At 39.2% G+C, this 26210-nt stretch overlaps 1 protein-coding gene across 4 annotated transcripts in view; it reads right to left on the bottom strand.

The window, feature by feature from the left end:
• DLGAP1 (DLG associated protein 1) overlaps positions 1–26210 on the bottom strand; it is a 429128-nt gene that overhangs the window by 303939 nt on the left and 98979 nt on the right. For 2 of the 4 annotated variants that reach the window (XM_052788099.1, XM_052788102.1), the window contains one exon: positions 14226–14322. The exons of the other annotated variants lie outside the window; for them this stretch is intronic. The gene's annotated coding sequence lies outside the window, so the exon portion shown is untranslated. The remainder of the gene's footprint in view (positions 1–14225; positions 14323–26210) is intronic. 4 annotated transcript variants of the gene reach the window in all.

Genomic DNA, 26210 nt, shown 5'->3' with positions numbered 1-26210 from the left:
TCAAATACTTGTGCAGCTACCAATTATGTCAAAGAAGTTCATGTATTCGGATCAGAAAAAAATACATCATGCTTCCATGCCTAAGCACGAAAGGAGCTATGTACACTAAATATTACCAAAAAAAAAATAGGTTTAAATGCTTTGGTCAAGAATTTTAAGAAATGTGGTACAATCTACTGCAACTTAAAGAGAAAATATAAAGAAAATAATAAAATCAACATTAAACTTTGCTTTGAAGTGGGAATACTATACAAAAATTTATTTACAGAACTACTGTTCATTGGTCATATTTGATATATGTCAAATACTGAAGAAAATATAGAAACACAATTGATGCTAATTATGCAAATATGATTCTTATAGCCAGGACAAATAAAGAAGTCAAAGTGAGACATTTAAAATATTCTTCACAAAAAAATTTGTTTAGGTACCGGGTAAAAGAATGTGAATTTTCACATACATGAGAGAGCCAGAGAATGTTTTCCAAATATTTTAATGATAGTAAATGAAATTAAATCATTAAAGTTCATAGAAAATGAAATTACTGAGGAAAAGATGTAAGCAGTTGTAAGACAATTTTTACCATAGTTCCAGCTATGGTAAGAGATAACCAACATTCTCAGACTGCTTGGCCTCTAGTGTACCAAAACCATCTTTCTTTGCATCTGACCGGCAACAGTAAGACAACACCTACCATACAGCATATCAAATACCAGTTCTTTGTTCAATAAGCTGCCTTCGTGCAGCTCTTTTGTACAGGTAAGTGATACATAGGCTGCAGCTACCAGAAATAAATAACACATGAAGTAACTTAACAAGCCATTTTGCAAAGGTTTCCTAAACAGTCTTGCGTATTCATAACCGGGCAATTTTAATTTAGGTACCAGTCTGTCAAATAGTTCTACATGCAATGTTAGTTTTAAGCATCCGAAGACCTAACAATTTCAATGGGGCAAATCACCTGCCTAAAGTAAATGTTTGCCAACCACGTGCAGAGTGGGGCCATGAACATTTCATTCAGTAGCGGAGAGAGACAACCTGTTACAACGCAGGAGACAGAAGGCACTTGTTTCCACAGCACAGAATGAAAAAGCATCTTTGACCAATTGCCAGTGCTGATAGCCCTATCATCCTACCTCCAACAGCTGCTGTTACTATTTCACAATACCAAAAATGCACTAGGCATTGTGGAGAAAAAAGTAAAAACTGCAGCCAGTGTCCAGAAGTTTAAACAAGTTACACCTCTCACTACAGATAATGGCATTTAACAATAGGGTCAAAAAAGGCTGCAGGTGGATATGATTCACAAGAGTAGACTTACAGGACAATGTCTTTATCAGGCTGCTTTTGAAACTGCATCCATTAAGCAATTGTTCTAAACGTATCTGCATTACTTCCCCTACAGAAGCAATAAAATATGCCACTCTTGGTCAGACAGTGATGCCCAGGTACATACTCTACAATTCAGTCTTGCACACCCAAAAGAAACGTGGAAATCCAGCTTATATTGGTATCATTAATCTTGGAAGTTGGCATTTGGTCCAAGCTGGGCTCCCTTAATAGAAAATGGAGAGAAACCGGCATCTTTATAGCCTCTAAATTATGGAAGTACTTTAAAATGGGAGGAATCATACTTTGTGAATGTCCTTTCCTCATCACTGCCTATAGAGACACCTTTAAGCAACTAGCTCTGACTAGACACTTAGCTCTTAGCTCAAGTTAAATAAAACCTCCACTTCTATTTTCAGACTTCAGATTTAGATACAGATATTGGTTTAATCAAGATACAACTGGTTTAGCACCAGCTAAAAAAATGGATAAACAGGCTATGCTAGGAGGTAAGCCTTTTTACAAGCATGTGAAAAGCCCCAAAGAAAAGCATATGAATCAATCCTGTTCTAACAGCCATAACAGCATGCCAGAACTCCAGTTACAAAAACTGATGGAAATTTAGTGATGCCAATGCAATGATGGTGATTGCAAAGGAAAGGGACACCTTTTTCATACTCCTACAGACTCCAGGAAAAGAAATGGATTAGAAAAAATGGAACAAAGAAATCTGGTGAATAATTACTAATTTAGCTAGAACAAAAATACGTTCACTAAACAATATGGTATCCTGAATATCGGCAAGCACCTCAGAAGATATAATGCATGAAAGTAATTTTTTAGGTGTGCTGAAAAAAGAAACAGAGCATCCTTAAGGAAAACAGTTTATGTAACGGGGCACAAACTGAGGAGTCACGTTCCACAGAGAAGCACTTCCTCTAAGATTAGTTCTTGTATTTTTCTTCTAAAATTGCACAATTTTCTGTAAGTTTTACAGTTCGAGGATACAAAATGAAACAAAATGATTCAGATGATAATTGGCTGAGTCACAGACTGTTAAATATTTGAGGATATGGAAATAGTTCTTTTTCATAAAGGATGAGGGCCAATTTAAATACCATTTTTTTAGGTTCCAAAATACAGTTCCATTAACAATCATTTATTGAAAAACAACAACTTGTACTGTTCCATGGACTAATGACCTTTTGTGTATAGTTCAGGATCTGCTTGGCCATCATTGGGGTAAGATATATTTGCTAAACAAACCCCTTGCAGCTGGAACTTCTCCAACTCTCAATGATTAGGCTAATCAGCACTGCACTGGATACTATTTATCAAGCCTTTCTGTGAAATGAGCTTGCCTGATCAAATGACACAAAGCGAAAAACTGTGTGTGTGGTGAATCACTACACTACTTTGCTCTAAAGTACTGTTTTAGGAAATACAAGTGAAAAAGCAAATCTACCTGTGAATTCACTTTGGAGGTTTCAAGAACACACCAGTAGTATGTCTTCCCAAATGACTTGCTGTTGAGCTTTGTCACTAGAGTGGCCCAAAGTGAGATTTAAAAAATGCTGTGTAACCACCAGCATATTAATATCCTATAAATAAGTTGAACTAAAATATGACATTATCCATAGTAAAAATGCCTAAAAGGAAAAAAACAAAGGGCACAGAATGGAAAAGTTAAGTCACTTCCAAGTATGACTTAATGAACAGAAATACTGAAAAAACCCACTTTTTTAAACATTGAAATTTAAGATAACAGTAAAAAAAAAGAAACTGGATTTAATGTCATGCTATTCCATATCGATGAATAATTCTCTGAGTTTCCCTTGTGGAAAAATGATATAACTCTAATAAAATGATTCATAGCACTAAACCATTTTCCTCAGCAAACACCATACACATTAGCAGGACTTCTAGAGGAGAATGTTTCTTTGGAAGATTTATTGTTGTGAGATTATGGTAAGATGATCTGGATGGCTCAGTGTATGAAATCTTGTCATCCTGGCAGAAGTACTTTGCTCTTCCAAGAGGCAGACACACATTTGGAAGCAGGCAATAGAGCTCAAATTCTGAAGCTGCAGAGACAGAGTCTGCACAGCCTCACGTTGACTTGGCAATAGGCAGTAAAATAGCAGTAAGCATGAACCATTAACCCCACACGAAGCAATACATGCTGGCATGAGCAGTGGAAGAGGTCCACTTGTTGAATTGAAGGAGGCACTGCAATAGCAATAGCAAAGCATGTGTATGGGGAGGTAAGGGAAGGAAGAAAAGAATGCACTCTGACATTTTTAGTGTCACTTTTAGAGTTTTGTTTACCAAAAGAAAAAAAATCTTTTCCTATGACCAGTATCAATATAGCAGAAAATAACTAAAGGAAAAGCAATCTCACTGAGCAAATTGCACATATGGTAGAAAGCACATAAACTTAAAAATAAAGTTTTTGTGGATCAGATTCTCAAACTGCCCCATGAAAATATTTCCTACCTAACCCCTTGAAACAGATGGATTAAAAAATAACAACATAAGCTATATCTTAAATAGTATCTGTCAGAGCTGCAAAGGTAGTATAATTGACTATATGAACAGTTACATATACTGGTTCAGTTTAGCTTGCATCTTCATAAAAAAAAATAAAATGTATCAGAAAACCCAGTGGGTGATAAATGTTTTTACATGACCCATGAGGCAAACCAGATGGCCTAATGACTTCAGCAGTGAGCCCACCTCCAAGTCACTGGCCGACACTGAAAAGAAATCCAGCCACCAGCTGGATTACTAGCCAATGTGGTTCACAGACACCAGCTGCTACCCTCCCCACTCCTTCTCTGCCTTGTTTTCCCCCAAAAGACTCTGTATACAAAGCAGAACTTTCATGGCACACCACCACTTGACTGTAGGCACATCAGGCAACACGAGAAGTGGGGAGCATGGTGTTGGGGCACAGCTTGCAAGGAGTGCCTTTCTACCAGAGCTCTTTTGACAGCAGGGTCATAGCACAAACAGCGCAGACTCCCTCCATCCCAGGAGCCTGCATGGCAGACCATGGACCAGGCTGAGCACCTTGGGCTAGCACACAAGATCTCATAGCCAGAGATTAGCTATGACTGCAGAGAAGCTGCACATATTCAAAGCATAGCTATAGCTGCAGCCCTAAGTCCATCTTCCGAGCATCCAACTTCTTGCAGGTAAGAGATGCTGAGCTGAAGGAGCTGTGCAAGGAGTTGTACAGGTTGTAAGAGAAGTGCTTAGAGGCGGAGGCAGTTCAGGAGCATTCACAACCTGGTATGAGTACAGCTTGTACATTAGGGATGAGAAGCAGGGCAGGCAATACAGAGTTAGAGCAGCTGGAAGGTGGGAGGACATGGATTTGGTTGAAGAAACAGAAATATGGAATGAGGGAGTGGGGACTTACAGCAGGAATAGCAGAAGATCCTATTTTGGATAGCTATAGGGAATCCATCAGGAAGCTGTGGCTCTCAAACACTTTGCAGCATGGCTTCAAGAGCCAAAAAGTTTGGCAACTCTTACTGTGTACTTTCTACTATAAAATTATTCTTTTCTCTCAATGTCACTTGCTCCTGCATTAAACTGTTCTCCCCCTGCCCCACCCTGCTTCATATTCCACACATCCTCCCAACCCCACCACATTTAGAATAACTTTTGTATACAAACTAGGGAATACAGTTGTCAGGTGCTTACATTACCATAACTTTCTGTAATGTCAAATAAAATGCAAAACAAAGTGTGCAAATTCAAACCATGAAAGTGGGCTGGTGAAGGAATCAGGCTCCATAGGTATCCCCAAGACCCTGTGTGCTCATCATTATCCTGGCACGTGGCAGGGGAGCACCACTCTAAAGCAGAACCATAAACTTAGAATCATAGAATCGTTTAGGTTTCTAAGACCTAAAGATCATTAAGACCTTTAAGATCATTGAGTCCAACTGTCAACCCAACACCACCATGCCCACTAAACCATGTCCTGAAATGCCACATCTACGCGTCTTTTTAATACCTCCAGGGATGGTGACTCCACCACTTCCCTGGGCAGCCTGTTCCAATGCCTGACAACCTTTTCAGTAAAGAAATTTTTTCTAATATCCAATCTAAACCTCCCCTGGCGCAACTTGAGGCCATTTCCTCTTGTCCTATCACCAACCACCCGACAGAAGAGACCAACACCCACCTCACTACAACCTCCTTTCAGGTAGTTGTAGAGAGCGATAAGGTCTCCCCTCAGCCTCCTTTCCTCCAGATTAAGCAACCCCCCAGTTCCCTCAGCTGCTCCTCATAAGACTTGTGCTGCAGGACCCTCACCAGCTTTGTTGCCCTTCTCTGGGGTTTCACAACTTGTTTGCCTTCATTCTGTGCTGTTCATGTGCATCATGTGGGCACAAATCTACAGTCCTATCATACAACTTAATTAATTTCAATGGGATTTAGGTGAATATTGTTCATTAGTCTGTCATCTGTGCTTCAGGAATTACCCGGGTGTAGCATGTGGTAACAATAAAGCCCCAAATTCCAGTATGTTTAAATGACTGGTGCTATCTTAATTATTGCTATTATGTCAGTGCAACATCACAGTGGTAACCTTCCAGTATAGTTAAGAGAAACACAGGCTAAACCCCCAGTGCTCAGGCTTACTTTCTGTATCTGAGGGCAGTAATGATTAAAACCCTTTTGAAGATCACCATCAAAGCCTATTTTGCTATTGAATTATACCGAATGTTAATAATGAAACATCTGGCATATTTCTTAGCTTCCTTTCATTGAGACCCAATAAAAGGTAATCTATTTATATTCCACTCAAGATCTCTAGTGGTTCTTTACTACCTCAGTATCCAGTAAATACTCACTAAGCCTATTATGGAGCAGGACTAATATTTCACTTGAATTGGTAGGAAAATGGCTTCTTTAGCTCCCAACAATAGCTGTTGCTGAATCTGTAAAGTGGGAAGGAATCTGCGTAACATGCAAAGAAGCTACCCAATCCCTTAAACAGCTTCCTTTAAACAGGAGTTGGACCCAATTCATGAAAAAAAAGTGTATGTTCAGTGGGTGGTAACTTTGATGTAGTTCTTTTATGTATATAAGGGTTAGCCAGAGTGTCTGAATAAAAAAGGAAGCCAATCTGCTTTTATTCAGACATAGCACCATGTGGGCTGAATGTGAAAAACAGAAATGGTATATTAAATGCGATTCAGAGAAGAGACTCATTTTCTTGTTAGTACAAATTATGGGAATAGGAGCCCAGCTGAAATGTGTAACACAATGATAGGAATCAGTGATGACTGTAAATGTGGGTCTCAGAAAAAAACTTGTTTTTCCTATAGCCAAGGATTATGGTGACATATTTGTTTCTACCATCCTCATGGAAGAACTGGAAACACCTGTGAGAGAAGTGACTGATCCCCAGTGATGTTCCAGCCCTTCCCACACTCCTCCTTCTTAACACTGGCACAGTGTATATAAGATTGCTCTTAAAATCTGATCATTCAAAGGTCTGCAATAATTGTGACATTAAAACCAAACCACGTTTGATATCAAAGGTATGTTCCTCCTTCAGCCTGTATGTCCTTGTCTATCCCCATTCTGGGGCAGAACGCCAGGGGACTAATTGCAGTAGAAAATTCGTGTACTTTTCCTAGATGAAATTTACATTTGTAACTCACTACACATCTCATAAAAGGAACAGCTGTTTAAAATTGAAAATCAAACCATCAGTTCTGCCAGATTAAAAAGAAAAAAAAAAAGAAGCAGCAATTTAAGTCACATTTAAAGTTCACGGGGTTAGTGCATTTTATTAAAACAGGACCAATATGAAGCACTTTCATCATTAAAAAATCTGTTGGTGCAAAGGAAAGAATCCTTTTACAGGGATAAGATTTTAGAACAGCTTCCTAATAATTTTGTAATTGGATTTCTAGAAAAACACCACTGACAGGAATCACTGGAAAGAATCCAAAAACTTTGGACTTCTGTACAAATTTTTTTTTCTGTTTTCATGAGGAAGTGGAAATGAAGAAGACCACCGTGGAGAAGTGGTCTTCTTAAATTGATCAACCCAGTATCACCTAGAAGACTGAACTCTCTTACATAGTTTCTAGCTTTCAAACCCTTTCAACAAGTCTTTGCCTGTACCACTTTTAACAAAGTGGCTTGTGCGACATAAGCATATGAAAAAGAACTAGACAGTAAATAATTTTACTATAATTCAGAAAGCGCAAAATATTTGCAGGAAGCAGATGAACAATTTATGGCTGTACAAGTGGACTGCCAGTATCACAAGCATGATTTAGACTGCTTGTTACATAAATGACGGATGGATTTGGGTTTAAAATTACAATTTGCAGTCTGTCCTGAATGCAAAATCACAATCCAATTCTACCTTTTTCTTTCAAAAAGTGATCTTTTGATCATCTTTATTGAAGCAAGAGCGCAAGACGGGAAGACACACTCCACTTGTGGGGAGCCTGTGACGGACTGCAGTACATAAAAGCATACTCAGGCTAGTAATACTCTAAGTGTGATATTCAGCACATGTAATTTCATCTAGCCATGTTAAGACAAGATGTATCATCACTTTTCCAGTGGCTAGAAAACACACGCAGACAATAGCTTAGACTAGATGCCCAGTTTTCTGACTGCTAAAATGTCCAAATCAAATGGGGAAATGTATGTTGTTTGCAATTACTAAGAGCACTGCACTCATTCATAGCCAAACACGCTCCGCCACAGGCTTTTTAAGACCACTCACTATTCTGAGTATTCACTCGGGATCTCCAGCCTGCGCTGAAACTCATGATGTTCAAAGCTGTCACTTTATATAACTAGATTAATGTCATCTTGCACCTACCTACATCGACAGCCACCCCATGTTTGACAGAAGTGTAGCTGTGCCTTTCAGGAGAGTCAGATAGGCAAAACAGTGAAATTAATTTATTGACCCTTGGGTAAAGCTTCATTTTCAAGGAAATCTGAGGTTGTTAGCCTCAGTGTTATTCCTCCTGTGTTTGTGTTAAAGCATGTAGGTTCTTTCAGCACTCTAAACCAGCCAATGATCCAAGACAAGCCATATACTTCTTACATAGCTATAGTGTAAATGTAGCAAACTGAACTAAAGCTGAACTACTACTGAGTTAAAGAGTGTCCCTATTGGATTGAAAGTATTTCAGTTTATACATACCAGCTTCTTAGGTTTATTACTTTGCATCAATTTTGCCTAAGGCCATTAAGTATGACTTCTGGCCCATAACAGACTGATTTATCATGTCACAAAGGGATCTTTATGGTATTAACAACTCTACTGCCAAAATCTGGAATTCTGGTAAGCAGAAATATAGGGGCTAAATAATAACTATAACATGAAATTTGAGACCTATAAAGCAATACACAGAATTATACTTCCACATCAAATTCCTCTACTCCATTTTGACAGGGTGAAAACTATACTGGTGAAGGCTTTACTCCAAATCAACTGACATGGGTTATTCTACAAAGAACACAGGATGCTTTGCTTCATTAATACTCTTAACAGTTCCCTTAAAAGAATCCTGTTGGCATATGGTATTTTTGGGAAGTAGGGTCATGGAGGAGGGAATTTCTCTCCTGAGCCCCATAAATCTCTCTCTTTCCCAAGATTTAGGCAGGCCAAAGGCAATTATGGCTATTTACATGGAAAGTCAATGCTTAGGTATAGTCTCTCTGTTTCTATGGCAGCACAGCTCCTGTAAAAACACAGCTCTGCAAGCTCACCGGCATCCCCATGTACTCTCAGCCATTCCCTTAACAGCGAACTCCCCCTCAAAACATGCCAGAGTACGTAAATTAATGCTGACCCCTCCATCAGTGAAGCGAACAGCAAGTGCTGGGGAGCACTCTCGGTATGAATGGCCAGCAGCTACTGCTGCTGCCTCCTGCCCTCCCTCCTGTCTCTCACTGGCATCCTCACCAGTACCACTGAGGGCTTGCCAGGCGAGCAGCAGAAAGGGAAAACCATGCCAAAGAGCACACTTTCCTTTTATGTCCTTCTGCCTTCTCCTCCTCCTCTGAGTGAGCTGAAAAATCCATCACCCAGAAAATTAAGATGGAAAAGACTGAAATCACTGCTGCCTTCACCGTTGCTAAGATTATGCAATAGAAACATTTCCTAGATAATGGGATTTGTCAGCATCAGCTGAGAAAAATGCCTACTGTGTGATAATATTAAGAAACCAACTACCTCTACAAACAGGAAGTGGCTGACATTATTTTTCAGTTAATTCAGTACCTGAAGCAAAGCCATATATTATTGTTAACTATATAGATAACTGGAGTGCTTATACAGAGTTTACTTAAATTTTACATTGCAATTAAAGTGTCTGCTTTACACATACACCTGTTTATTCTTCTCAATACTACCTTACCCCATTCCTAGGAATAATTATAACATTTGCATATTACTGCTGGAACACCTGATTGCAGCCAACAAAAGATAATATATTCTCTAGGGTATCAGAAAGTATCCTGTATGTTTATTAAAAATTAAATGTATTAATGTATAAAAATACATTACTTCAGTTGAAAGTCCAATGGGGAGGATATTTTTATAGGGTGAAAAAGAAAAAAATCTGCTTAGGACAAGAATACTCCTCACCAAAAATATTTAAAATTTCTTTATGGAAGTTAAGTATCACATCATTATGTGACAGTTTTCCCTTCTGATGCTGAGAGAGGCTTGGACTGGCAAGAGACTTGGAAGTTTTGATTAACAACCTACTGGAGCTCCTGGCAATGTGCCTGGGTGTTTCAGATTACTGCTGCTATAGAAACTCCCCTGGGTGACTGCGCTGCTTTTCTTTTTCTCACATTTCTAAAACACTGGTCTTGAATTTTTTTTTTTTTTGTCCTTTTGCCATTTGCTCCACTTAGTAGCAACTGCTCCACTCCTGTTCTACTCTCACCCAGTGAATAGCACAGCTACACAAACAGCTATCATTACAGATAACAGGCATCATAACAGAGTTTGCCATATGCCTTGTCAGCTGGCCAAACTAATGACACAATTCTTTTACAGCAGTCTGTGTAGTTCATAGGAGCTATATACATTTCAGGAAGCTGGCAATTCATTAGCAGTTCTCTGAGTGTAATACTAGTTAATGTACTTTTAAGGACTGATTATATATGAGCTTAATATTAGCTTAATTTTAAATTACAATTTAAAAATTGTAATTCTAACTTACCCAAGAGAGAATGAGGTACTGACTATAAAATAAAAAAAATAATTTATTTTTGTATGACATTCCCTCATTTCAGTTCACTTTTTCAATTCTCTTTCTTTCTTCCCCTCTCAGGATAATCCAAATTATACTAAGCTGGTGAATGGGCTATCTCTTTTTCCAGCACCACTGACAGACTTTAGTGGGAGCAGGTACAGAACCACAAGCACTTTCCATTGCTACTTAATGGAAAAGAGTACGAAATAGTGAAGCAGTATAGAGTGCAGTGCCTGACTCCTGCCCTAAGCATCTGACAAGGCTGTGTCACACAGTTACGCCAGCTACACAAAAAGCCTATCCACGCCATCATTAGTGAAGTGACTGCGTCTTCTGCAGACACCCGTCCACCCACGCACACAGCTGCAATCGTGGTCCCAAGAAGCCTGGGGTGTAGGAAGCGTGGACATAGACACCATGTTGAGCCCAGACCATGGGCACTGCACAACACGTGCACTCAGGTTCCTGCACTCTCCCCCCTGGGAGCAGGGCAGCCACTGCTAGGCTAATCCCTGCCATTCTTTCCTGGTGCCCTGCCTGCCAGAGACCGCTTGCAAAGGGAACAGGCTGCAAGTGGGATAAGCTGGTTCAGCAGTGACGACGTATTTCTTGGCATCTTACCTGCGCACAAACGGACAAAGTCTGATCTGATGGGGCATAGCAGGGCCAAACGGCTCCTGCGTCAATGGATCAATGGACGAGCTGCCTCTATCAGAATACATCATGCAGCTCACACCTTGCTCCGAGGGCTCCTGTGAAAAGAGGGATACCAGGAGACTACTACAGGAGGAATGAACAGTCCTCAGCTGAGCTCAGGAGAGACGCCAAGTGCCCCTCCTAAAAGGGAAGTGCAAAACTCACATGTGCAGATGACTGACCTGTGGCAATAAAGAAACCGTCTGAGTCGGATAAGTCACATTGGTACATGGCAATCCTTGCTTGGGAGATTTTTTTGTTAGCTGGACAGCTGCCCAATCTGTATAGGCTCAAAGCAGGTGAACTGCTGAGCAACTTCAGCTCTCAAGAAGGTCCGTGAAAGCAGCCTCCAGAGAGTAAATAACATCTTGCAAATGGGTTCAAAGCAAGTGAGTGATTTAAAATAAAGCTACACAAAATGTACTTTTTGCATTCCTCTTTCAAAGTAATGCCATCAGAGCCTGGATTACACTGGCTCTCACCTGTTTGGAAGACTGATAGCTTTTTATCTTGTCCGCCAGAACTTAAAAATTACTACATGCAAAAAATGTTTCTAGAATCATGGTTCTGAAAAGAGCCTTCTAAATATTGCTATAGCCTTTCATATCCATTTCCTATCTGCTGGAGCTTGCTGAGAGCCTGAAGCAGAAACTGTGACACAGGTTAAGTGTAAATCATCTCTACTATTTACAGACAGTATCCAAGTTAAACCCAAAACAGATTAATTCAGAAATTGATTTTGTCACCTACTTAACTGATCAAAGCTTACGAAGAAATGGGGCATTGGATCATTAAGGTCCTTATCAGTAGCTAGAGTTATTACAAGAAAGGAGATTTACTGTTACGATTGCAAATCTGACAAACACACAAATAATCAAAACTTATCTTAAAATGAGAAACTATAGAAACTTCCTCAAGTAAGTTAAGGTAAAAGTAAGAGCCAGAAGTGTTTCAGCAAAAAAACCCAACAAAACCCAACCCACAAACATTCATACAATTCTAACTAAGGAGATGCCTCCTATACTACATAGCCCTGTTGGAAGTCCAATTTATCTCCCTCTTGTCCTTTCACTAGTATGCACAAAACCATGTAAGTTGGCAGCAATCTCCAGAGCTCATCTGGTCCAAGCGCCCATCTCAAAGCAAGTCCAGCCAAGTTCTGCATAACTCCAAGGACTGAGATCCCACAGCCTTTTGGGATATTTGCTCCAGTGATTTTACCCCTGGTAGTCTCCCCCCACCCCTACTAAGAATTTCCTGGGTTTCATCTTGTCTATGGCTTCTGGTCCTTTCACTACACACCTCTGAGAAGGGTTTGGCCTTTTTTCCTCTGTATGCCCCAGGTACCTGAAGACAGCAATAAGACCTCCCATCATCCATCTCCTTTTAACGCTGAACCAACCCAATTATCTCAGCCTCACCTTGCACAACCTCAGATGTACTCCAGCCCCATGACCATCTTGGTGGCTCTCTGCTGGACTCAACCCAGCATGTCAATGTATTTCTTTTACTGCGGAACACCAAACCAGTCGTAGTTCTCCTGATGTCTCACAAGTACCAAACAGAGGGGAAGGACCTGCTGGTTACACTTGCTAACATTGCCTGGGACACAACTGCCTGTCTTTGCTGCCAGGGCACACTGCAGACTCATGCATAACTTGTCTGTGAATACCTCCAGCAGCTACAAAACTGCTTTCTAGCCAGTTGGCCTCCCAGTCTGTGCTGTTGCACAGGGTTAACCCAGCCCAGACACAGGACTCTGCATTTGCTTCCTCAATAAAACAAGAGGCAGCATTTACAGTCTTTGAGTGGAGTCTGGGTTATTTCAGCCTTCTCCAGACCATTCGGTTTTGAAGGAATATCATTACATGTTGCCATCTATTCTTTTACAGCATAGGGGAGAAAAATGGTCAGAGGAAACTAGGAACTTTTACTGCAGTCAGTAATACGAAATTTAGAAGAAAGGGTCCAAGTTCTAAACATATAATATAAACCAAAGCTATAGAATTAAAATAAAATAATATAAAGAAATATTATGCATTACTGCTAAAATATCCCACTGTGTTGTATTTATCGTTCAAACCTTAAAAAAGCCAGCCTATGTAATACCTAGCAGCAGTACTTTCCAGGAAGAAAATATTGAATTTTTAAAATGTTCAGGAAGAAAACATTTACATTTATTTTCATGAGGAAAAAAGCAGTAGACATCAAGAGTCGATTCAGCACACTTTTAGAGTCTCATAATTTCTACTTTTCTCCCGTCATATTTCCAGTCTCCAAATAATGTCATATCACAGCTCACTTCTGAATCAGAAAAAAAATGGGACCATCAATCTCGGGACTCATTAACATTCCTTCCATTGCGGCTGAGGTTTATCATTTGCACAAATGTGAAGAAAATGCACAATATCAGCGTATCAGGACCTAAACATGCCATTATCCCACAGCATCCACAACACCCAATAATCTGATGATCAAGGAAAGAGGAATGACAAATAACAATCTGCTGCTGTACCACCGTCTTTCACTGCAAAGAATCAGTCTTTCCTGATGCTTGAACCACCTAGACTAGAACTATTTATGTGAGACCAGGACTTACCAAAAAAATGGTGAGAGAGAACCTTATAGTGAATAACGGACGACAAACAGTAATAATCCAATATTCAGAAGGTATTTAAGGAAATTTATGAGACAACTGACCACAAGATAGTGATATCTCCAGAAGAGAACTGGAGATGGTGTGCTCCCCCTTTATCTCCCACATATCTCGTTAACCATTTCAAATGCTGCGGTGTAGCAGTGGTGCCTCTGCTCCTCGTTTGCAGAGTCACCATACACCACTGAAACACTGTATTTCCACATACTGCTGATAAAATGCTGCCTCCCTGTTCCTCCTTACAAGGGAACTACGGCTATAGAATAACAATTTACCTCTCCATTTTTCTCTTCCCTTTTCCTTCTTTTTCCTTCCACCCTCCAATCTGGTTATTTTTGGACTGCCAGTTGGGATTAGTGCTCTTTTTCCCTGCTAAAATAAAAACAAACAACAGTTATACTTCAGATTCTGGGCTTAAGCATGAGATCTGTCTCCAACATTAAACAGTCACATTTTCTTGCCTGAGGTGCAATGCTACCTATGACATTGACTAAAGGAAGCATTGCAACTAAAGGCAAATTCTGCTTCTGGATTCACATGTGCCGTTTTTTTGACTTCTCCGGTAACTACTGGAGATATTGCATATCTGCAATACTGAGAAGAATTATGCCCTGAGAATTCAGCACTGGCTGACATTTGCCTAGTCTTAGAGCATTAGCCTTTCTGAGCTGAACTACGATGACAATTTAGAACACACACAGCTGAATTAGAATATTTAAGACCTAAAGCACTCTTTCTGTTTGATACCTCTTCTACATTTCAGACCACCTTTTATTACATTTTGCTTTTTTTCCAAGCCTTGAAACTTACTGGCAGATGGTATGTTTGTAAGGAATTTAGAATCTACAAAATAGTTGTTCTCGTTTCAGCTGGCATAGAGTTAATTTTCTTTATAGTAGCTGGTATAGTGTTATGTTTTGGGTTCAGTATGAGAAGAATGTTGATAACACACTGATGTTTTCAGTTGTTGCTAAGTAATGTTTAGTCTAAAGTCAAGGATTTTTCAGCTTCTCATGCCCAGCCAGTGAAAAGGCTGGAGGGGCACAAGAATTTGGGAGGGGACACAGCCAGGACAGCTGACCCAAACTGGCCAACGGGGTATTCCATACCATGTGACATCATGCCCAGTATATAAACTGGGGGGAGTTGGCCTGGGGGGGGTCTCTGCTCGGGAGCTAACTGGGCATCAGTTGGTGAGTGGTGAGGAACTGCATTGTGCATCACTTGTTTTGTATATTCAAATTCTTTTAATATTATTATTATTGTCATGTTATTATTATCATTATTATTTTCTTCCTTTCTGTTCTATTAAACTGTTTTTATCTCAACCCACGAGTGTTACTTTTTTTTCCAATTCTCTCCCCCATCCCACTGTGTGTGTGGGGAGTGACTGAGCGGCTGCCTGGAGCTTAGTTACCAGCTGGGGTTAAACCATGACAATAGTATACAATGTAATACTATCAATTTCTCACCTCTAAATGAAGGTCTGAGGTAGAGAAAACATGATGCTTTTCCAGGAAGCAAAGGCAAAGATTACCCCCACCCCAATCTCATAATGTCACACATGAAGTCTCAGCTGAAATCAGTCTCAAGGTTTTTTAATGTGTATAGTATCAGACATTCCCCAAATTAACCCAAAACATTACCAACTGTTATTCAAATGCTCATTTCCCTTCTTTTTTCTGCATCAAAATACTTTCAGCTATAAGAAGAGATTTCCAGGACCTGAAAAAATTCCACTTTATTTTGTAAAATTCAATATGGCAAACAGCTGACAGGAATTGAAAGAAGAGAATAAGCATTTCAGTGAAAATCATTGCTTTCCCCCTCTGGACAATAGGGCAATGTGTGTATACCTTGGTTTTCCTGCTTTTCCATATGTTGGTTATAAAGGGATAAATTGGGTGGAGTTCTGTGTTGTCCAAGATGCAAACTGGGTGTGTTGGCTTCCCTTCTGCAAGAAAGAGCCACACTGTCCTTCAAGATTCGTTATGGGCCACTACCTGACAAAAATACTTTCTATTTTCAGGGTAGTAGGTGAAATGAAACCAACATATAATAGCTTTTCAGCAGTGTGAGGCTGAAAGGAACTGAGCCATCAAGGGAATTATGTGAATGAGAACTGCTGAAGAAGGTGGGAAAGACAAACATACTGACAACACGCTGGGAGAGCAACAGAAAAGCTAAAAAAACTTCATGAAGTACAGGAATGACCCCTCACTTTTCTGAACAGGATTCTGCTAATAAAGCACCTGACTCAGTGACTTAGAAAATATAGCCTCTTTCAACAAGGAGTCAAAAAATGACGCATAAAAATCCAGTCACAGCAGGATCTCTTCACAGTCCGGATGTGACGATAGAACATAACAACAAAGCAAGCAGCTCAACACAGAGAAGATTTAGACTGCCAGCTGTTAACCTGAAAAATATCTACAGTGTTACTGGAAACACTTTTGAAACTGTCATTATCTTCTGATGTAAATGAATAGCAGGATGTGACCTATACTGCTTGACTGAGTTCTCCTAGAAAATAAATGCCATTATAGGTACAGAGCTGTTAGTAAGTACTCAGTAAGCAGACTGATTAGCAAGGGATTTTCACTATTTTAATGACTTTGAGCACCAGATTTAATGCAGTTGCCCTTAGGAATACACACAATTCCTTTTCACAGGCATTTCACGGGCCCTGCCAGGCACTATCATATCCCCTTAGAAGTAACATAACCTTTCCCAATGTACATACATCATTTTAGCAACTACAGTCTGACATATAACGCTACAAATATGAATGTTTGCAGATTTTGACATGTTCTGAAACCTTTTTAAGTGCTCAATTTATTTATTCCTGGCATACGAGTACTAACCACTTACCTAGTGACACTTCCTCCTCTCCCTTGATGGCAGTTATGTTACAGTGAAGTCCGCAGCTATATTACACTGAATAATTCAGCCCAACTATCTCGCTAAGTACCTGGTATAGTATTCCAGCTCAGTGTAAATGTGAATGTCAACTCTGTGTTCTCCAGCTGTGCTTTCAAAGGGTCCGTTAAATAAAAGGTCACATAGCCTTTATTGTATTTAAAGTTTATGAAAAGTTTGTATCTTCATTTGAACTAACACAAGAATTTTCATTCCTAGGTTTACAAGACTGGTATCCACATTTGGATATCCTCAACATGTCTTAAGCTCACCAAAAATGATCCCTTTCAACTTAACCACTGCTATCAGAAAATTAAATTGATATTTATAACTAGAACTGACAGGGTCTATATTAGACAACGGGGCAGTTACCTCAGCTACAAATCCACATGGCACAGCACTGTACATGCAATGGTTGAAGTCTCTGGAAGCAGTACAGCTGTCTTGGTAGGACTTGGTAGCTCAGGCACCAAACTGCACAAGGAATGTCTCATCAGTTCTGTTTCCAGTCATGACAGCATAAGCATCTGCTCAGCCAGTGTTTATAACTCTACTCCAGAAAGTTTCATCAGTTAAGTCTCTCCTTTTTCTCCTACTTTTTTAGGGCTAATCAAAAGAGAGAACTGATTCAGCTTCAGATACTAAGGTATTTTTTTGGTGGAGAATAGCTAGACAAAGATCTCTGAATCATTGCCAACAAGTTCCTCAAGCAGGCACACACAACATGCAGATGAGCTGGCAATATTGTCACGAACAAAAAAGCAATGTATATATCCATCCCTGCTACACTGCAACAAATGGCCCAAATTTAGGGATCAGAAATAAATCAAAAGCAAACACGGAGCTTACTGAGACTAATAAATTATTAGAACTCCCCAAAATAACTTCAGAGAGGTTAGTAAAACAGGGTCTGAAAAGGTATGACACACCATACTGTTGCTTCTGTAAGCTTACTGTGCCCTCTGTTGATCATTATAATACTCTTTACAACTACATGATGACACGTTTTCCCAATGACCCTGTCTTGTTCAGGACAGTCTGTGGCTGCCTAGTCAAGGAAACAAACTGCACAGGCAGAGCATGATGTCTACAGTACCCTTTTTTTATTTTATGCTGAGCTTGGAAAAATGCAGGGCAAGAGATTACAAAATGAAAAGGACTGTTTAATGGTTAAAACCACCAAATAACTCCCTCCAAAAAACCTGCATTCTTTCTAACCACAGAATTCCTATGTGATATCAAAATAGAGCCAATAAAATCAACCAAACTTTTTATAGATGGTCACTACATTAGTGTTTCTCATCTCAAGAATATCTCGAACAAGACTTTTGATATAATTTGTCAAAATGCTCAGAACTGAGGACACCATGGAACCAACAGCAGCATTGCTTTGACTATGCAATGCTGAATAATTTGGAATATAATGGAGCTACAAATCATCTACACATGCACTCCAGTATTGTTTCAGACATACAAATACAACTGGAATATAATTCTTATGCCTCAGATCCATAGGCCTAAATACCACGATCACTTACCTGCACCGAAACGGCCATACATGATACCACATTTTTTTTTCCAAAGAGTACTTTGGAAGGGAAAGAGGGATCTGAACAGCTTTCCAAAGTGTATTCCCACACCTGTTGAGCTTCCCTGAGGAAGTAAAGGAGGTGAGAATTTTACTTCCTGATACGAAACCATTAGGCACACAATCTTCTCCTGGGTGTGCTAGAAAATAATACAGATTGAAGCATATCACTTTCTAAAAGTATTTATAGAAATTTGATTGTTACCTAATGGTTTCTGCCAGTTCTTCTAACAGCTCAAAGCATCAACACCAACCTTTGGTTTAGTTTCTTTCACGTTCAGTTAAGGCGGCCCTCTTTGCTCAGGCTTAACAACTACTACAAATGCAAGGGTCCTTGTTCACCTTCCCACCAGAAACTCTCCTGGTTGTTGTCCAGACACAGACTATGGTGACCGATATGCTGTAGATGACTCTATTAATATGATAAAAAAAGCTGCCTGAAAATCTCCATTGCTCTTCTCAAATATCTGTCTGGTGGAAAGGTAGATCAGACCATTATTACTAACATGCTCACATTTAAAGTTTTGTGAAAATGTTTCAGAAGTTAGATGCATACAAAGACATTCTGTATGCTACTGAAGATGTATTTCTTTGTTGTCACCCAGTGCTAACGTTCCCTTTTGGATCTGTCTTGCAAAACGTGCTTCCATTGATGTCTTACATACATGTCTTACCTTTTCTGGAAGTTTCTGCACTTTGCGGCTTGGTGTTTTGCTTCATCTTCCACAGTTCCCAGTTGTGAACTTTATATTTACCCTATAGGGTGTATTTGCTCTAACTGCTTTTTCATGAATGTCTCTCTGGGACAGTCTTCTGTCTTATGCTGTCATCTTGCAGACATTTATTTGCAGTTACATGAATCTTCAACTTCGTTCAGTATCTGCTGAGTCTAAATTACTCTGTGCTGATAATAAATGGTTCTTCTTTTGCCAATGCCTGTTCCTGTCTCCTATTAGTTTTTAACAGTCAGATGTCAATTCATGTCCTTTCACAATACCTCAAACACTTAAATAAAATCTTCCTTTTTCCCTATAATTCTGGCCCTTTCAGATACATTGTTCTTTTTTTCCCTATGAACGTGCGTTAAAGTGTTTTTCTCACTTTGATGTGCAGACATTTTTCATATCGTAGTTAGTAAACTCCTTTCTCTAGAAATTCCCCTTTAGCCTTTCTCATGACTGCAAAACCGGAAACGCTGTTGTTACTCCAAAGCAAGAACATAGAAGATGATGGAAACAATTTCACTGTCTCAAAAGCCTTGTACACTACTACTGTGCATGTAAGGATAAAAAGTCTGCTGATGCACTGTCAATTTTGGAAACGACTTACTGTTTCTCAAAATGGTTCCTCAAGCAATTGAACTAGAACCCCTGAAAGACTGAAGTGACAATAATACATCAATTACATTCCCAGAGTACAATTATTGTGAATATATTCAAAAGGACTTTGAAATGAGGCAGCAGAGATCTGAACACATAGAATGTATCTGATAAAAAGCAGAGGACTAAAATATCCATTCTTGGGATTAAGTATTTTAAATCAAAAGCTGTATAGGATTTGGAATATATGCCATACTATTATGGAGGCCAAACCACAGTTCTTCATTCTCCGTCTGACTACCACCAGAATGAAATGTTATTATCAAGAAAATTTCTGATGAAATGTATTTAGTTCAACCATATGCTTCTGAGAACTAACTTCTAATTTTTAAAGATGCCCATTCACATTTTACGTTTAAATAGGAATTTGCACACAGACAATCACTACATTACCAGTGCAGCTTGTACGACCACATGCAGATTCCAAAAGATCCGAAGTATTTGCACGATCTACTCCCAGTACCAAGAGGTTTGAGGACAAACTGACCGTAATTCCATCTAAATAATGCTTAACACATATTAAAAAAAAAATCTTACTTTGGAAACTTGAAGAGCTTACAAAATCATGGCTACAACCCTCATAGTGAAAATTAATGCATTATTCCCAAGTCTGCAGTCGGTAGCTTAGTTTTAAGTAGTGTATAACAGTGTCTTCTGTAAAACCATCTCTGCATTAGGTTGGCAGTTTGATCAATATGTATTCTAAAGTACATTATGTCACTTTAACCTAGAGAGAAATACCAGCCTGTTGGACACAGAATTTGAGCACACCGCTGTCCTAATACTGTGATTAATGCTGTGAGCTACACCCTGCCTAGCCTTCCTAATCTCTGGGCTTTCTAATTTATAGCAGAGATGGATAGGCTATCAGTGGGGAATTATGAGGATTACTAGCTGTTTATCTCTCCTTTGCAGAGACACTTTGCTGCTTATGGAATTACCATAAACCCTCCAGCTACAGTGCCACTTCTATACTTATCCGGAAGTCTAGCTACCTATTGGGTGCAAAATGTTTTGGTAGCCAAAATATTAGAAAACGTTGGAGTTGATGGATGTATTTTTTTCTGTAAATGATTTGAACATACTGTCAAGACCTGTCATGTTACTTCAGTGGTAATTTGTCTGCAGGTGATCTTCCATTCCCTTGAAATCCAGTGTTGTGATCTTGTCTACACTAATTAGAGTTCAGCATTAAGGCTTGGAGGTTTCCCTCAAGCATCACCACAGGTGAAACCATTAAACATGTATGCCAAGCCATTTCTGCACCTGCAGTGAGTTATGTAACCCATTTCAAAAGATTTAATCTTTATGGCCAAATTCCCTACTATCTGAAAATTAAGGGTTCCCTCAATGCTTCTACAGAAAGTCCTTATGCTATGGAGCACAAGTTTCATTCTAATCAAAGAGTTTGAGGGGAAACAGGTATGTTACTTGGTTTAGTTTCATGAAGAAGGAAGGAAGAAAGGGATCCTGTAATATTTATTATTCTACTGACTTTTAAAAATTTGAATCTGTACAGAACAACTTTGCTCATTTCAAAAGAATTTTAAGAATAAGAACCATCAGTAAGGTAAATGTTACCCCTTGTACAGCATATTTTTAATAATTACAAGTGTCCTCCAACAACACCTTTTAAATATGGACTGCATTTACAGCCAGGGTATCTCTGTAACCACAATTTAATTAAGTGACTATTTGAGCACTAACATTCAGCTAATTCGTATGTATTTCATACTGCTTAGATACAAATTTTAGCGTATCTTATATAAGCGTGTTCTTGCTGAACTCATCATTTGCCATCAAGCTAAAACTTTGTCTTTAGTACTTAACCAGCCCGCTAAATAGGAGACATTAAGAACAGTTAATTTAAAAGTTCTGAGTCTAATTCTATGCATCAGAATAGGTGCACGCATATTTATAAACCTAATAAAAAGATGTACAACACAAAGATACTTCCACATTTAAAAGTCACAACATACTGTCTTTGCTAGTCGTTGTACAGTCATTTGTATTTGTCTATGCTTACTTTGTATTCAAAGACTGTAACAAAAGAAAATTGTTAAAACATAATTGTTGGTTAAAATAAGAACTCTTTTACTCTCTGCATTATCTTCATTCACTTGTTTCTTATACCTACACACATCTTTTGAACAACTTCATTTTTTGAGACCCCCCCAACCAAAACCAAAACACTTCATGCCTGAACTCCTTCAGAACATTATAAAATGTCTCAGCACATAAAACACACAGGTGTAGTCATCCAGGTTCTTTCTTCAAGGTATCACAAGTTGTAATAAGAAACGAAAATACAATTACCAAATGGGAGAACCCCCACCTAGGAACCAGATAGTCCGCCAGTCCAGTCTCAGCTCACATTTGTGCAAACCTGTCATGCCAACTTCTGCGGTTTTATCTCATCATTTAATCTCTGGTCAGCTCCTCAGTGAGTATAAACCAGCAGAGATTCATTCCTACTTTCTCAGTTTTTTAGTACTTCCTCAGCCATCTTCTGCAGCACAGGACCTCAGCTGCCTGCTAGAACCATCTAGGCTTGTCTTAATTAATTCCCTACCATCACAGTGGCTTTGCACACTGAAGATACTTTATCCTTCCTCTTCTCTGAACGCCAAGTTTAGTCTCTGAGGGAGGGAAATGACTTTGTTTGAATAAAGTCATTTCGCTGAAGAGTATCTACATGAAATTCAACAACATACGGAGACAGGAGATCATATTAATTACCCAGTCCCGTCTCACATCCTATGAAAGCCTGCTAACAAAAGGGCTACCATGAGCGAGCCTATCCTCTGTTTCACTGAGCCATGTGAAGTCCATGCCTTAGTGTGCTGTCATACCCTATTAGCAGGATGAAATCACCTTATTTTATTCTGTCCTGGGTTTGTTTGCTTTTCTGGCAGGGCATGCTAAAGACATAGCAGGTTGTTTGGATTTGTCAAAGTAGATTTGGCTAGATACAGAAAGACAGAATTAGGACCCTTTCCAACAGGTTCTTGAAATCTAATAACATATTTACATAAGATGTGAGGCTTTTACTTTAAAAATGGATCATCTAAATAAGTATGTGTTAATGGATGATAAATGGCTAATTCATGTTATCAGTACAACTCGCACATTTCTCAAGTGTCCGTCATCCTGGTCCCACTAAACTGCTCTTCTCAGTTCTGATGTACATATCCGAACACTTATTTCTCATATTCCCCTGCTGACTGCTCCACACCAGACTGTATTCCAGGGACATAGCCTGTATTAGCAAGGGATAACAGCATTGCTTCAACACTCAGAAGACAAGCCACAATTCCTTTGTGCACAGGAGGATAGAAATTTGCTGCTGACAGCTGCAGCAAAACAGTCTCCAGCCTCGCTAGCTCTGCTGCACTAGTGAGTACACGGGCAAGTGTGAAGCCATTCACATCCCTCCCAGATCACCTCTCTGCTGTGGATGAGTAAGTGAGCACTGCACGCTGAATGCTTGTGTACAAGGACTTAATGGGTCGATAGTGAGGTGACAGGTGTAAAGCTGACTACTCGAGCTTTTATGTCCATGCTATTTGTTTGGTTTTGCTTTTATTAGGTTTGCTGTATATATTCTTTCAATTGCAAATTGTGGGGGTTTCTTATCTCTTCTTAAATGAAAAAAAATATGTTAAATTACACAGACATTTAAGAAATATGGATTCTAAAAACATAATATGGATACTAACTCATATTCCAATGAAACACCCTATGGAGCATATTTCATTTTAGAGGAAATATTAGGTACACTTTCCATCACCGCACTGGGAGACAGGGTGAATTTTACCCCAGTACTATTCACCTATTTTATTCACATGGGGAATAGTAACACAGACCAAGTGTTTACTGCAGTTGGGCACATCAGTATTCTTTGCATTTTATGTAGCTTCCTTTTTATCTGTGAAAACTTGGCAGCATAAGTTCTTGCTAGGGTATGTCTGTAAGGAGCAAATTCTAGTTACAGATAGACAATTGATCAGGAGGGGGCCTATGAACTACCTAATTAATTTCTTCATATCATTCTGTATTTAGGACATGAGAGTTAAGTTCTGCTGATGGACAGTCCTGCTACCAACCTGTGTATCAGTCAATACAAAGTTTCTTTGTTTTGGCGTTGTTTTATGGAATTCTTCAAAATGCACTGAAGACAGCTGAACTCGCTTGCACTCCCGATCAGGCAGAACAGTTCCTGCTTACATGTACAACACAAATACACAATCTCTGACTGTTAAGAACGCTTGTGCAGTTTAAAGGGATGTAGCGCACTGCTAACCTACAGCAGTGACACTACCTTTAAATCAGAAGAATTTAAAACCTACAGCAAATAAGACAGTCTGTAATGTTTTTAAAAGGGTAAAATATTTCCCTTAGTGCTAGAAATGAGTTATTTTACTGCCTTAGAGAATTAAACAATATTAGAAAATATTTGATTTTTACACTTTTCTATCTAATAATTTCTACTGTTATTACTATTGCTCTAAATACAAGCAGACTACTTCAAGCTCATACTCTTCATCCAAACTGGTTTTCTGTTTAGCAACTAAGAGCCACTATTCTCTCTTCACTGTAATCAACTAGTCATTGCAAAGTAATTCTCCCTGTATTTTCAAAACCATATAAAAGTAAAACAGCTATCCTTGAAAAAGAAAAGTGAAGAGCTAGGTGTGCCTGGGTAACAAAGTAGGGACCCTGTCCTGGCAGGAACACAAGCGCCTATGGTTCCTAATATCTTTATAAGGTCCATTCCATTATGAAAAATGACTGCCATTACTAATTTTTTCTCATTATTTGCACAAGACTGGAAATGAGGCACTGTCAATATGAAAGGAATTCAAAGAGACACCTTCCTATTATCCTGCTAGCCTATGTCACAACACTGTCCATTTTATTTATTACTTCACTGAGCTGGGCTTCCCAAAACAAGCAAGTTGATAGAATTACCACCAAGAAGTTGCCAAAATGATGATAAATATTACTACAAACTAGTGCTTCTCATAAAACAGAGACATAAAACAGATTTCCTTTGACATGAGCTGTAAAAATCCCTCCTTGGCTCAGATGCTAGCCACTGCTTGAAGAAAATCACCTGGCTCTGAACATAAAGTTCATGCACTGATCCATCCCAGCTGAGGCCATCATGTAGATATTCTCGCCTTCACATTACCAACAGATGTTGGCAGTGATGACGTCTTTCTAGATATATCTGCACTCTGCTAAAACACACTCAGCCACATCTTATTCATTACTTCTTTCAACTCCTTTCCTTTTCCTTCTCCTCATCCCCTAACTCCTTTAGTTAAAAGTTTATAGACAGAAAACAGGCAAAGTAAAGCTTTATACTTAAAATGAAAGATCCACTGGTGTACTGGTATACAGTATCACAGATTTATGACAGGAAGGAGGGGAGTTACATTTCCTCCTCACAGATCTTCAGACCTTACAGATGGAAGTCAAAGACTGAAAATGTAAATCTGAAAGACAATTCTGTCTAGCAAAGAGTGACATGGTGATTAAGGAAGAAAACATCATGAAAAATAAGCCATTGCTTGTTGGAAGATATTCAGGACAGTCAGGTTAAACGAGGTATAAACTGTAATCAAAATCGCAACCATCAAGCTGGAAAGACTGGCAAAGCAACTGAAGACAGGAGAGCTCTTCTGGAGTGAGAATAATGCACCCTGAATACAGCAGCAGTGAGAAGACCTATCTAATGGAGATTATATAATGCTGTATAGTCAATCATATAAGAGAGCTTTCTTAAAGTTCGAAGCATCAGTGTTCAGGGGCTCACTCAGCTGAAGCAGAAGACCAAGCCCTTTGTTCCTCACAGGAGATGTTCTGTGGAATCTGCAGTGGCACCAGCTCCTGGTGCCATTTGGAAACTGAGATGAGCGAGAGACTTAGCAGGAAATGGAAAAGGCACCTGCAAGAAGAAGTCTAGAAAGCTTTTATTTTATTTGAGCTCTCAGCTATGCTTGATATCACTCACCAAGGTAATAAAGGTGGAAAAGGTAAACAAACACATTCTCCCAAGCTGCTCTGCAGCTTTATCCTCATGCTAAATCAAGATTTTTGTGCCATAACAAAGCTGATGATAGAATTTAGTCTCAGGACTATTTTTATCAATGAAATAAATAATCAATGGATTAGACTCAGAATGATAAATTATCAGATTTTTACTTGTGATACTTGCAATCAAGTATGAGTGGCATCTAGCAAGAACATCAGCTGCTGATGAAGCTCATGTTGACTTCACACTCAGCACTTAGAAATCATTCACGATGAAGTCCGCTTGCTTTTATTAAGGCCAGAGAATTCGTAAAATAAGAGAAACGGCTGTCAAA

This window comes from Harpia harpyja, chromosome 5 (assembly GCF_026419915.1).
Source record: "Harpia harpyja isolate bHarHar1 chromosome 5, bHarHar1 primary haplotype, whole genome shotgun sequence".
NCBI lineage: Eukaryota > Metazoa > Chordata > Aves > Accipitriformes > Accipitridae > Harpia > Harpia harpyja.
This window is presented reverse-complemented; position numbering and strand designations above follow the sequence as displayed.